Here is a 15,462-nt window from a genome sequence, read left to right as displayed (position 1 = left end):
GACAGCCGATCAGTTCCAGTCATTCCACCAGGAACGAGGTACACAGCTCGTGTTTTCTGTAGTCCAACCATGCCTAGACGGTCAATACCGCGGTTCGATCACGTCCTCATTGTTACTTTGTGCAGGAAGGGTTCTCAACAAGAGAGGTGTCTCGGAGTGAATCAAAGCTGTATTGTTTGGACGCAGAGGAGATACAGAGAGACACGAACTATCGATGACATGCCTCACTCAGGCTGCCCTTGGACTACTACTGCAATGGATGACCACTACCTACGGATTATGGCTCGTAGGAACCCTGACAGCAACGCCACCATGTTGAATAATGTTTTTCGTGTGCTTTTCGTGTACTCACAAGACGTCGTGTTATTACTCAAACTGTGCGCAAAAGGCTGCATGTTGCGGAATTTCACTCCCGACGTCCACGGCGAGGTCCGTCTTTCTAACCAAGACACCATGCAGCGCGGTATGCATGGACCCAAGAACATGCTGAATGGAATGCTCAGGATTGGCCTCACTTTCGCTTCGCCGAGTGTCGCATATGCCTTTAACTGGACAATCGTCAGAGGTATGTTTGGAGGCAACCCGGTCAGGCTGAACGCCTTAGACACACTGTCCAGCGAGTGCAGCAAGGTGTAGGTTCCCTGCTATTTTGGGGTAACATTACGTGGGGACGACGTACGCCGCTGGTGGTCGTGGAAGACGCCGTAACGGCTATACGATACATGAATGCCATCCTCCCACCGACAATGCAACCATATCGGCAGCATATTGGCGAGGCATTCCTCTTCATAGACGACAACTCGCGCCCCCATCGTGCACATCTTGTGAGTTACTTCCTTCAGGTCAACGACATCCTAGACTGGCCAACACGATCTCCAGGCATGAACCCTATCGAATATGCCTGGAATAGATTTAAAAGGGCTGTTCATGGACGACGTGACCCACCAACTGCTCTGAGAGATCTATGCCGAATCTCCGTTGAGGAGTCAGACAATTTGGTCCAAACAGAGCCTTGAAGAACTTGTGAATAGTATGCGACGACGAATACAGGCATACATCTTTAAATGAGGACGTGTTACTGGGTATTAGAGGTATCGGTGTGTACAGCAATCTGGACCACCACCTCTGAAGGTCTCGCTGTATTGTGCACTACATGCAATGTGTGGTTTTCATGAGCAATAAAACGGGAGGAAATGATGTTTATATTGATATTTATTCCAATTTTCTGTACAGGTTCTGGAACTCTCGGAACCGAGGTGAGGCATAACTTTTTTGATGTGTGTAGCTCCTGTGGTAGCTGCAACCACTGGTGAAGCTGCTCTGCAGGCTCTGTGAACGGGTAGCGGTCTCTGGAGGTCGTTGGTGGAGACCTGGTGTTGTGTTATGGCCGCCGGTAAATATTTGTGTTGACAACACATACGACCTAGGTTTTCCTGGTGAATATACCTCCTGAGATGCAGGCATCCCGTGTTGGTCGGACGTGAACTGGAATGCCGATGCAGTAGGTGCTACTATGTGTTAAGTGGGTGGCCACAGCAGAATGCATTATCCCTTTTTCACGTGAATTCCAACAGAAAAATATGTTTCGTATGACGAGTGTTTTGCAATGCACATAAGACTCAAAAGTGAATTATCCTCGTTAAATGTGGTCGCACTCTATAATCGAATTGTAAACAAGAAGATCTTTTTTCGAATTTCTCACAGTTACCTATTGGATCTTCTTTATTTAATTATCAATAGATTCTTGAAATCAGTTTTACGGTTTTGCTTTTATTCATCGTTAATATGGTGTATTTGTTATAAAACAATCTACATTATGTTCAATTCAGAATTAATGTTAAACAAGGAATTACGTAATTTTACCAAAAAATAAATACCATTTTTCATAGGCCCATGTTTTTGTACTACAGAACCCCTAGTTTTGAGACATGTAGCGGGATGGTTATTTCAATTACTTTCATGCAGTTTCAAGTGAAGACAACACTTCTTTTCAATTAATTGCGATGATATGTAGCGTATATTTTTACAAATAATGGTACTAGTTTTCTGTAATATATTTTTCAGTACTTTGATAACGCCATATCAGAAAAAGAATGATTCACTTCAGGGCAATCACCACAATTAACCACACGAAAGAAATGAGAAATTAACCAGGTGACCAGCAATGATGATTTTGTGGGAATCCTGATGAAGCCACAGAAGTAGGAAAATAGAAACAACGTCAACATGAAGTGTGTGAACTAAAGTCCGAATTGAGCTCAGGCATCCTAGATACACTAGGTAGAAAATGCTGTACTTCGTGCCTTGTCTCAACGCTGCCAATCCTAGCGATATATTGTTTGGTTTGAAGCTTGTTACTGAAATTCATTCTAGTAACCGTGGTGCGAAATCTTGCACTTGAGCTGTGTGCGTGTTGTTGCAGCCATTTTGTGTCACATTTGAACGAGTCTCTCCTTTTCATCCCGTACGGTAAGTCTCCCCTGACCCACGGTTCTGGGTGACTTTCCCGAAATCTACCCTTTTCCCTGACCTTCTTTTTCCTTCGCCCTTGTTCCTTCCCCTTCAACCCTTCTCCCTGAAGAAGGAGCCACTGGCTCCGAAAGTTTGCCTATCATAACAGTCTTTTATGTGAGTGTTCTGCCGTCGCTTGCTGAGTAGATTTTTATCCATACAATCAAAATATTTCAAGCCGAACATAATTTAAATGCGCTTTCTTAAATTGTTCTCGTTCCGTGCGATATTTTTTATCACAGCAGATGATTGGCACTTAAACTAGGTTGTCAGTATTACACAAGACACTGCCACCGCACCGCCGTTCCTGACCGGAAGTTGATGTGGTCCTTTTCCTCTCCTTGCAAACCTCTCAGAGGTAAATGCTATTTGTACAAGACATAGTGACTCTTGCCGCCCTAGTTCTATTCTGCAGAAGTGGGAAGAGATTGATAGATATTGCGTTGCTTCTCACCGCTGAAAGTGTTTGCGTATTTGAAATCTTTAACAGGTTTAAATTAAATTCGTATTCATTATTATAAATAAGGACCAGATCTGAACATGAGCAAATTTGCAAGGTGCTTTCACAAAACCTTGCCACTTACTTGTGACATTTATATCATAGCTGATAATTGTCATGAAACATACGTTACCATCCATGCTGCAACTGCTTTCTCCTGCGACCAAGACCCCCTGAGCTCACAGGCTGAAGAACACTGCTGTAATGCATACGTATAGCTTGGTCAAAGACGACATGTAGTATCATAAACTTATTATTTAATTTTGATATTGCTTCATCACGATGGAATAAAATGTATTTTCTGTGGATAATCCTTCTACCGGTGAAATACTGTGGGCAAATTGTGTTGAGATGTGTATAAATATATTGCACAGAGCTTTCTCAGAAATCCTCGTTGATGCTAACAGGAAATTAATGAGAGTTTTACCTGTTGCGAAAATGACGTCACCTCCAAGACCCATTGCACGGTCGCACCACTACAGCGTCATTTGACGTTTGCCAAGTGAGTCCGTATCTTTCAGTGATATAGTATATGCTTCATTTTTCTGATTACTTATTTTCTTTAGTCACTGATACGTTAATCGGCTTTGAATAGCCACTCTTAATCATTTTTCGTATTTGCTTGTACCAGTAATGCTGCTAGCCATTCACATGCAGCTGCTGTACAAACAAATCCTTTCACGTGTTCCCTTTACTAGTATAATCCTCTATTCCGATGGTTCTGAAATTTTTAAACGACTATATAACTTATATTTTATAATGTAAGCTGAAGTTTATGCGAACATATTTTGCATTTTTGTATTACTAAAGGAAAATGACTGAACCACATCTTCTGTGAGTAAACAATACCGCACATCTGACTGTGTTGATTTGCCGCATAAATTCGAAAGAGTGTGGAGGCCCAGCCACTTTTCTATTGTTTGTTCCGTATCTCTTCGTGTTGGAAAGAAAATGTTGAGCAACACTAATGTGCAAAATTACAAAACATTTCATGGGAGTTTTGTAGTAATAGGGACAAAGCAAAAATTATCATACACAACATGAAATATCTTTAAACAACGGTGTTAATAAGGTATTAGTTGTATCAGCTCCTGTTTTTTATTTCAGAAGTACCGTAAGTTTTATTTGCGTTAATATCATAACAACTTTTTCCATTTAATTTGTACGTTTTTGGAAATAGTAAGAATACTTAGTCAGCTTTATTTCCGTAATGCTGCGACCAAATAGTATTGTAGTTATATAAGGCATAAAATATGTGCTGTGTAACGACAGTATCGATGATCATCCTGGCTTAAGCCTTCTGAATGCCATAACAACATCGCATATTGACAGGCAAAAATTGTTTAGTCTTCTGGTTCACAGCCACGATTTATTTTCAATTTTGGTCTGAATTAGTATAATATTACCTTTCTCGTATAGCAAACATCCCAAACGTCTCTCCGAATCTCATTTCTGATTTTATTTACGGGCTCAGATCACTTAGCAGCTCGTATCTTGTTCATTTCTGCATTTAAATATGTCTTTCCTGTTTATTATTTAACTCATTGACTCATAAGAAACAATTATTCTCCTGTTTTTCGATCTTCACTCAGTTTTAATTCATACATGAATTCTTCACGTGCAGCGGAGAGTGCGCGCTAGTGAAATTTCCTGAAATTTTAAAACTAGGTGTTGTCGAAATAGAGAGTATAGAGGCGATACATCAGTCAGTGAACGCCCTGTTCTAGAAATTCAAGGACCCTGTTTCGATTTCCAGAGTACACAGTTTTACATTGCCAGGAAGTTTTCTCATTGGGTTACTTTCTCTCGTTTTCTCCCTCTGTTTATGTTATCTGCCTTTTGCTGTCCTCCCCTTCTGACCTTTGGCGTTATAGTTTTGCTTTGTTTCTTCAAATCATCTGGAATGAGTGTCATGTAGTTCCCTAGTCGATTAATCTTCATTGTTAAATCCGATCTAGGCGCTAAAGTCCGGAACCGCGTGATCGCTACGGTCTCAGGTTCGAATCCTGCCTCGGGCATGGATGTGTGTGATGTCCTTAGGTTAGTTAGGTTTAAGTAGTTCTAAGTTCTAGGGGAATGATGACATCAGTAACCACAGTGGTCAGAGCCATTTTTTGAAATCCGATCTTGTGTTCTGTCTATGATTTCCTCGGCTTCAGAAAGTTTTTCCTTCTCCTATCTGTGAAACTGTATTTGCTCTGGCACGCACACGTTTCGCGCACCACAGCAGCTGTAATGCGCAGCGAACTTCGTGCACTGCACTGTGCGCAAAGCAACCCGAAATGAAGTTAATTAAATAACGCTCGGACTAGTGGAGTAAATACTTACAGGAGCAGGGGTACCAACAGGGGACACGTGACTTCCATAGTGCACCTTCTCAGAACGAAGCGAACTGTCCTTTAACGCGCACCTACCAGTGCTCGGCCCATTTACCTCTTACACGTGTTTCCACTCACTCTGTCGTTCCAGCTCCAAGTTGGCGGCCAAGCCCCTCCCTACCAAGCCCACAACGTATCGTCCGTCCGGGTGAAATTTCTCAGAGCCCGTTTTTCACGCAGTTCCGAGAATTGCCTCGCGCCGGAATTAGTATGTAATTTAATTTACGAGATAAGTAAGATGTTCTGGCTACCACGAATCTCTATGTTCCAAAATGTCCTTACAGGGAAAGGACATTAAACATTCCTGTAACCAGGTATTTGGGAAGTGTATTCAAATAATTCGCATGAAATTTCACGCAGTCTTGCCAAGAAAAGCCTACTTCTTTCGCCTTAATAGCATCATGCTTGAAAAATGCATTTCTAAGGTATTTGTAGGAGGGTACACTCATACGACGTATCTTTCCGAGCTGAAGAGCACATTAAATCAGCGAAAATTTGTGGTCTTTCAGGTTATATTCATTTTACCTAATGAAATGTACAGTGTTGTATGCATCTAAGTACTGGAAAAATTACACAATTAAACACGTTCAATGAAAGTTCCACTAAGGGGTCTACTTGTTAATTATCTATGTGATCAAGAGAAATTACATTCTGTAATCGGGAAGGCGTGCCGGTCCCCGGCACGAATCCGCCCGGCGGATTAGTGTCGAGGTCCTGTATGCCGGCCAGTCAGCCAGCCTGCCTCGGCGAATGCGGGCTGGTTCCCCTTATTCCGCCTCAGTACAGTCTCCACGTACACACACACACCACCATTTTCACTTGTCTGGTGTGAGGCATTCCCCGGGGATGGGGGGGGGGGGGTGGTACTGGGGCCGAACTGCACAATAACCCTGGTTTCAGTGTGTGGCGGCGGTGGGGCGAGTGGACTGCTGTAGCCTGTTGTGAACCACTGAGGGCTAAGGCGGGATGAAGCCTCTCCGTCGTTTTTAGGTCCCAAGTTCAATACAATACACTATCCTTTCTTATTAATTTCCGATTTTTATTATGTCGAAAATATCTTGTAGTAACTTTTTTTTAGCCCATTGAGCACTTTATACTCTACATAACAGCCTACTAATTTCTAGATTCTTATTGAAGTAATGTGGCAACGGCCTTGCCGCAGTGGATAAACCGGTTTCCGTGGGTTCACCGAAGTTAAGCGCTGTCGGGCGTGGCCGGCACTTGGATGGGTGACCATCCCGACCGCCATGCACTGTTGCCATTTTTCGGGGTACACTCAGCCTCGTGATGCCAATTGAGGAGCTACTCGACCGAGTAGTAGCGGCTTCGGTCAAGAATACCATCATAACGACGGGGAGAGTGGTGTGCTGACCCTACGCCCCTCCTATCTGCATCCTCCACTGAGGATGACACGGCGGTCGGATGGTCCCGGTAGGCCTTTCGTGGTCTAAGGACGGAGTGTTTTATTGAAGTAATGTAATGATAGCTTAAAGGAAACGGTAAATTGCGTTGGTTCGTCCACGATACAGTACACACACATTTCCAAGTTATTCGGTGCATAAGAATTAAAAGTGCTGCATGAATCGTGGCTGTCCAGACTTGCCTCCAATCGAGCACGCGTGGGATGTGCTGGGACGAGAAATGACTCGTGGGATTCGTCAACAAACAGCTCTTATAGAACTACATGAACAGGTCGAGTAGGGGCGACACAGCGTGACCCGGGACAGTTTTCGCCGTCTGTACGATCAACTGGATGCCAGTGTCAGCCCCTGCATTGCCGCCTGTGGAGGCGACACCGAGTACTCTGCAAGCGTTTGAGCATGGGTCGATATCTTGTGCCGCAGAACCGTTAACGGTATCGATCCGTAAGTGTAATCATTTCATGTACTGAAGGTGCAATGTTGCAACAATAAAACATGAGTGAGTTGGAAACCTCTGAAATTGTGTATCAGTATTTTTCCGACAGCGTAGAATGTTTCCATACTCCTCTCCGCTTCCTTCCTATACCACTCGCCCACAGAGCCACCAGAAAGCAGTCAATTGTCCATAGAGGAATGGCGATAGTGTTCTGGCGCACGAGCGTGAGTTTCATCAAAACTCTTCATGTTTGATAGATTTCGTACCACTGTCCCAAATTTATCGTGTTGTGGCGCTGATACAGATGCAACACCGAAGTTATGTGAATGTAGTACGTCGTATCGCGATTTTACCAGTTCAGTAGGACGTGCTTCGTCGAGACCGCAGCTGTCCTCAGACAGACCGCTGTTCCTTCGTGTCTGTCACGGCACGAAACCTGAGCCAGCAATCATTTGGGCTGGGATACCTGCCGCCACAACTTAGACGGCACGCAAGAACGCCCGGGGGATCGATGTTGCGTGGCTGCAGCGGCGGAGCTCAGCCAAAGCCGGACACGATTCGCTGGTCGTTTGTCAGGCTGCGAAACAGCCTGTCTTCTCCGCGGTTGCTCACACCGCATTGTATCAAGCCCGAAGGATCGTGAGAGGAAACCTGGAAAACATGTACATTCTGTCCTGTGCAGGAAATGAGTAAGTGATTTCTGAAATATCACACAGAGCCCAAGATGCTCCTTAACGCAAATCTGTTTAGCCGCGCGTTTTGTGGAAGCATTATTCATTATCATCTTTATTATTGATTACGAGCTCACATGTGCAAAACATATCTCTGCTGTCAATACATTCTCATTTCTCGTTCATGAAGATAAAAAAAGAAGGAGAAAAGACCAAAAGGTGAATATTAGAGTCTCTTATTCTATGGGACACAGATCGAGAAACAGGTAAACATAAATTCGCGTAATGGGCATCACTGCAATCCTAATCCTTCAGCAATATATCTGAAGAAAAAGCAACAAAATAACCATATCAGCAGAAAGGAAATTCATTGATGAGAATATAAAAGATTTGATGACTGTGACAGAATAGAATCATGTATCTGTGATTTATTTCTTACTAATACCTGGAAAGAATACGGCTACCAGGTACAGAGGTTTCTTTGAATATCTCTCAGTTAAACTGCCCTATACACCGAAAACGTTTGTCTTTGGCTGTATCCGTCAGTTTTTGTACAAAGACATGAAAAAACATAACAGCTAGTGAAGTTTTCTCTGTGCTTATTGACTCGTAATTCATAGAGTATACTGCCTACGATCATCATCAAGGACCATTCCACATCGTTTGTGTGTGCGTGTGCGTGTGCGTGTTCATGTGTTTGACTGGGAGGGTGGGTGGCTGGGTGGCCGATGTGTGTCCGTCTGTGTGTATGGATGCATGTTTGTATGTAACTGTGATTTCCCGCTTTTCGTACATTAATTTACAGAATAAGTGATTTCTTTCGATTGCATCTGTCATAATTTTTTTCTAATACTTCTACAGGCTTTTGTTAATTCATCTTCTAAAAAAAAATCTAATACTTTCTAATTTTTTACACCCGTACTTTCACATTCGTTGCAATTTGTGTCTGACAGTTCCATCTGTAGCTTTATTCGCAAATTTATCGGCAAAAGCTTTTCTGCTCTATTACAGTATCTATTCTGTTTCATTTCAGTTGCTCTGTATCTGATATAGAGTTGTGGAAATGGGTCGGTCGAGCCGAGGGGTTCACAATGATAACATTCTCAAATATATCATACTCTTCGCCGATATAGTCGCGGCAGAATGGTAAATAATAGAAACCGTAATAACAGAGACCATGATACAATGTTGATATAATGAAGAAAGATACGGCTAAGTTCTGAAAAATATGAATATTAATATTTTTTATTGAATGCAGTGCACTCACGCGTGTCTGACATTTCACTAAATTAAGGCATTCGCACTACTTCGATCTAAATTCAAGCAATTTGGCCTGTATGCTGCCTTTTTCATTTTGTGCCTGTTACTTGTGCCATCACGAAACCGTAATTTTATGCTGATCTTCCATGTAGTACTCACAGATTTTATCGTAGTAGCGGGTTTCTATCAATCCAACAACTATGGTGAAACTGTTTCATCACATTTTGAACCCTTATCGGGTATCTAGCCGACTACGGCAGTTCAAGGCGACGACACAAATACTTACGTACAAAATTACAGCACTCAAAATTTTGTAAAAGAAAAAAGTACGGCACTTAACTTACATGTTTCCTTGTATTCTACGGATACGTCTTCCGTATATGTTTGGAGAATGAAGTGAAATCAGTGCAACTGTTTTTACACGCTCATTCTATATTCTATATGTAAGGAGCAGTCAAATGAAAACAAAACAGATGAAGTAAAAGTGAGTAAGCTGTTTATTATTTTGCAGTTAATTGCTATATCTGTTAATACATTTTTAGCAATTGTGACAGAAGACTATCAATGCCTTCATCGAAAAATTTTGCCTGTCGCCTACGGAAGCATAATTGTACCCAGGAGTGCACCTCTTGGTGCGAAGCAAATCGACGATCACAAATGTCTTTCATCATGGCATCTAAAATATGGAAGAGATGAGGAGTGTTTGCAGGATGTGTAAAAGCTTTCGAGGCAAACTTCTGCAGCGTAAGTTAGTCGAAACAATCTTAAAACATGAGGGCCCGCTAACATTTTTCAATGAAACCATTGACCGTCTTGTCTCACTGCAGGATGAATGTAATAACAGTTAGTGCTATTAGTTCTGAAACAATAAACCGTTTATTTAATTGTTACCATTTGTCTCGTTTTCATTGGAATGCCCCTTAAAAGACTATAAAGGCTATGCACAGAAAAGAGGAACTTTGAGAACGATAAAATCCTTAACGAATCAGTAAGGAAAAGTGATTGTAATGAAATAAGAGGAATCACATTTTCTACGCAGAACTAAAAAGAATTGAAATAAAAAGCTGTATTAAATACAGTATCAAGCACAATAGGGTTCTGCTGTAATAAGAAGTTTTACCCAGAGCAGAAGTAAGCAGTGAAGAGTGACGCAGCAGATGGTGAAAAAATTTTGTAACACCAAAGATCGAGCTTAAGAGAACCTATCCTAGTATCACCTGGTAAAATAGTGACAAGTGTTACTATAGGGATACGAAAACGAACAACGCGAACGGTTCTTCGAGATATGTACCTAAATAGAGGAGTGTAGGGACAAAAGAGTATACTGGAGATTGGTGACAAATGGCTTGTTTTTGTACTGACAGATATTTTAAAAACCACACACAGGAGAAAATAAACAACCGTGGGAAATTATGTTTGCACAATGAGTAAAAGCAGCGAGAACCCTTGAAATTCAAATCACTTGCCATTAAGATGATCCGAGTATGTATAATATGCTTTTTGGATGCATTTCGAAACATAGAAATAAAGATATTAATAAATAAAGATAAATCATGTGATTTCTTTAACACTATAAGCTAAACAACAATAATAGTAATAAAGCGAAAGACACAGGTCCTTGCAATATGAAAACTGGTCATTTTACAATATTATACGGCGACTAGCCATACAAGCATCTCGGCAAACGGGAACAATCAGGAATAAAGCCCCTAGGCAATATGAAATTTCACCGAAGATGTTTTCAGTCGAACAATCAACCATAGAAAAGGAAAAAATGGTTCAAGTGGTTCAAAAATGGTTCAAATGGCTCTGAGCACTATGGGACTCAACTGCTGAGGTCATTAGTCCCTAGAACTTAGAACTAGTTAAACCTAACTAACCTAAGGACATCACAAACATCCATGCCCGAGGCAGGATTCGAACCTGCGACCGTAGCGGCCTTGCGGTTCCAGGCTGCAGCGCCTTTAGCCGCACGGCCACTTCGGAAAAGAAAAAGGTTAAGACAATCAGTTTAAACTTAATTTTATGGCTTCTTAACTTTCCGATGGAAGATAATGATCTCTGGATCATGATATTTGTGTATGTCAAGAACGTATTGTACATTGAGTGGGTTACATTGGGTAAAAGCTGGGAATGATGCGACAATAAGCTGGAAAAATATCATGGAATGATGCTATAATATAATATGAAATAAATGTATTATTAAAAGTAAAAAAGACAGTGGTGATAAGAGAAAAATAAAACGTCACAAACTTGGATATACCTGATGCTATAAAACGTAGACCTTCCAAAAGCGTGTCAAGGAAGAGAGTGTAAAATTATCTAAATGTGACACTTACGCTATGAGGAAAGTGACGCAGTCAGCCAGTGGAGATATCACCACCCTCAATACAGACACGTTCACAAAATAAGAAAAAAACTTCAGACACATGTGGATATACTCCACATATGGCATCAGTACATTTGAAGTATTACGCAACCAGATTAAAATGTATAGATATTAACTTCAAGCTGAGAAACAATATTGAGCATTTTTTTTACCTACGAGCAACAAAAGACAAGTATGTGATGCAGACTGTCTGCCTGATTGTTTTAAACAGATTATTCCCATTCTTCTAATTCATCATCTCATAAAGCTAGATTTACAATTGTAAGACTTGATACGGCACGTTACCAACGGAACTGCAAACGATGATAGTATAGTGGAAGATTAGAAGTTGTTACAATAATGTGCCACATTGTATCAAAGAAGACTGAGCTACGAATCTGGCGCTAGTATGTTTATACGAGTTTCGAAGAGTTGACCCCACAAGCCTATCATCCGCCGACTGTTAACTGACATAGTAAATCCTGTCATGGAAGATCGAGATACAGACATCATGCGTTTGAAGTAAAAGTTGCGAAACAAGTCATTTTATTCTTTTAGAGTCTTATCCGGAACAACTGTTTCCAACGCATGTAAGCACAGTAACGGCCAATTTGTTTATCAGCTAATTGTGGTGTTAAGTAACGCACTCATGTGGCTGTTACCAGTCACCACCTTAGATAAGATGTCCTTGAAGGCATATGCACCATGTTGGCACAAACTGTTACACCTCTATCTCGATTACCAAAGTTATTTTTAGTTTTCGACTTCTCTAGATATATTTCGGGCTACCTCATCATCAGATGTTTAACAATGACACACAGTATATCGCCATAGCGCCACTTGTACACATTCATGTACAACATAAGCTTTGCTAAAACTTTTGTGACGAAGCCAAGTGTGTAATTATTAGTACTACTTTCTTTGTTTTCCTTGACTGTTATATTTTTGGAGGTGTCAATATTGGATATAACTTGCAGAGGTAGGTAAACAACTAAATTATTTTATCTATCTATCGCTTGAGCCTTGTCCTGCATTTACGCAGGGTCAGCCATCGTTAATTGGATTTGGCATGTTAATGTTTAAGGGGTGGCCAGATGCCCTTCCTGCTGCCACCCTGTACCTGGGACGGAACTAGTGTACCCCAACTGTCTGCGTCGAGTGTAATCTATGGAATAGATCTAAAGTGTTCAGACGTCTGCGAGCCGTGTAACTGAGGCGGAACATTGGGACCAGCCCGGTGTTCACCTGGCGGGATGTGGAAAACCGCGGATTCGATTCAGGGTCGGCGCGCTTACCCGAGTCCATGAAGCAGCGCGTTAGCGCTCTCGGGTAGTGAAAATTATTTCATTTCGTAAATACAGTGGGAATAGAGTAAAATTTTTTTTTAGAGTGGTGTTATAATCTCTTAGCATCCCGTGAAAGAGTGTCAGTAATTAATGTGTATCGACTGTGTTTAATGAAGTCTCAATTTGGCAGCCCAGCATTATTGTGATAGGTACCTAGGACGAGGCACACTTGTTCAGACTGGCTTCTTGCTGCAGTAACTACGCAAAACAGACTATTGATTCATGCTAAACGAAACTGATACATGGGTATCGAATGCAACGGTCAGTCGGTGATGTAGTTTTATCCAAGCGGCTAGTCAGAGGTCATACTTGTTCCGAGCATAGCAAAAAACCTCTCTGCCCGCGCGCTTGACGATGAAGCTGTGGGCGGTCAACGGAAGAGCTTTCCTGTATGAAGGTTTGACGGAATCACGTCTGGTGTACGTAGCCGCGCTTCGGCATTCGGGATTCAGCAGTTGTTTTGATGTGTCGTAGAGCGGCGAAAGCGGGCCAGTGAGTTGCCTGTGTTTGATTGGCAGTGCACCACGAGTGTTTGAATAGTTACTGTGGCTCTGAGCACTATGGGACTTAACATCTGAGGTCATCAGACCCCTAGAACTTAGAACTACTTAAACCTAACTAAACTAGGGACATAACACACGTCCATGCCCGAGGCAGGATTCGAACCTACGACCGTAGCGGTCCAGACTGAAGCGTCTAGAACCGCTCGGCCACATTGGCCGGTGAGTAGTTACTGTGTTCTACTTGACCCATCACGTTAAATGCGTGTTGAAAATTTTGTTTGCTCAGGCTCTGAGAAGTGTGGCGTGTGCTGTCTTTCATGCTCGAGCGAGGATTAACGTTTCTTTCTGTTATCTATTGTAGAAGCAGGAAGGTTTATACGTAAACAACGAAATGTCCTGAGCGTGATTTTTGCTAAACGTTATCGGCTGATTATTTGTGTTTACCGACGGCAGGTTTCTATGCTGGGAGCCACTGGAATAGATAGTGTAACTTTGATTCTCGAGTGCTGGAAAGGTGACTGTCAGTTCAAGATTCTGTAAGTGATCACATATTCCTGTTTCATCATTTCCAAGAGTAAAGTTGTGGGTTATTCTCTTGGATGATAAGTACTTAAGGTTCAAAGTGAAGTGGTTAAATTTTGAAAGGAACAAACAGTTTAATCTCGTTAATGATAAAAACGGAAAGCTCTAATTTAGGTTCAAATGGTTCAAATGGCTCTGAGCACTATGGGACTCAACTTCTGAGGTCATTAGTCCCCTAGAACTTAGAACTAGTTAAACCTAACTAACCTAAGGACATCACAAACATCCATGCCCGAGGCAGGATTCGAACCTGCGACCGTAGCGGTCTTGCGGTTCCAGACTGCAGCGCCTTTAACCGCACGGCCACTTCGGCCGGCCTAATTTAGGTATTAAATCCTTAAGGAAACCGACAGTTGTCGTGCTGCTCACTGCTGCGATTGTTGATTTCAAACTGAAATTATCTTCTTGTTACGTACATAATAGGCTTAAGGAATATTGGCCTATTGACCTGTAGTAAATTATTTACAGTCCGTATCAAAAAAGGTGTACTGTAATTTGCCGGCCGAAGTGGCAGTGCGGTTCTAGACGCTGCAGTTGGGAACCGCGAGACCGCTACGGTCGCAGGTTCGAATCCTGTCTCGGGCACTGATGTGTGTGATGTCCTTAGGTTGGTTAGGTTTAACTAGTTCTAAGTTCTAGGGGACTAATGACCTCAGAAGTTGAGTCCCATAGTGCTCAGAGCCATTTGTACTGTAATTTGTCTTGATTCAGTACTGGGCATGCGTCTTGTAATCTGAAAAGTGTTAGGTTCCAGGTCATTTTGGAAAAGCTGCTAAATTTCAGGTTCTAATTTGAAGTCGTTAATTCCAAATGACTATTTTCCATGTTCATGCAGTTAGGGTGCAAAAGTTTTTATCGTCGTAAGCAAATTGTCTTTAAACGGTCTGTGCTTTGCTGTAGGGGCTAAATGTGCTGCTTTTCGGCGTTCAGCAAACTTTGTAGTATTTATTTAATCGTATGGTTAGGTCCCCCGCCGGACAGACCGTTTGCCGAGGGCCAATTTGACGCACTTCGGCAACCTGTAGTCAATTAAGATGAAAGGATGATGATGCGGACAACACAACACCCAGTCCCTGGGCGGAGAAAATTCCCCAACCAAGCCGGGATTCGAACCAGCGCCCAGAGGATTGACTGTCCGTCACGCTGACCATTCAGCTACCGGGGCCGACATACCAACGTAGTGTTAGTTACTGTGTAGTTGATTGCACTAGTGATGGTATGTTTTGTCTTAGGTTGAAGGTAACACAGCGGGTGGCCGCTTCGCAGCTCTGAAGCTATATGCATCGGCTTCATGTTTTTTAAATATAATTTGTGTGGCAAGTACCTCGCAGTGATTAAATAAATCTTGCTAGTTTTGCTAAGAACCTATGTGGCTTAGTGCTACCAATCAGTAATGTTAAATGTTTTGAATTATTTGGGTAAAACAGTCCATGATCTGGAATCACGATATAAATAATCCTGTTGAAATCTCTAAGTACCAAAATATG

The 15,462-nt window shown here is 42.1% G+C and overlaps 1 protein-coding gene across 1 annotated transcript in view; it reads left to right on the top strand.

The window, feature by feature from the left end:
• LOC126199540 (head-specific guanylate cyclase-like) overlaps positions 1-15,462 on the top strand; it is a 512,825-nt gene that overhangs the window by 187,886 nt on the left and 309,477 nt on the right. The window lies entirely within an intron of this gene.

This window comes from Schistocerca nitens, chromosome 8, assembly GCF_023898315.1.
Source record: "Schistocerca nitens isolate TAMUIC-IGC-003100 chromosome 8, iqSchNite1.1, whole genome shotgun sequence".
In the NCBI taxonomy this organism is placed as follows: Eukaryota; Metazoa; Arthropoda; class Insecta; order Orthoptera; family Acrididae; genus Schistocerca; species Schistocerca nitens.
Note: the sequence above shows the minus strand (reverse complement) of the source record. Positions and strands in the feature narration are given on the sequence as shown.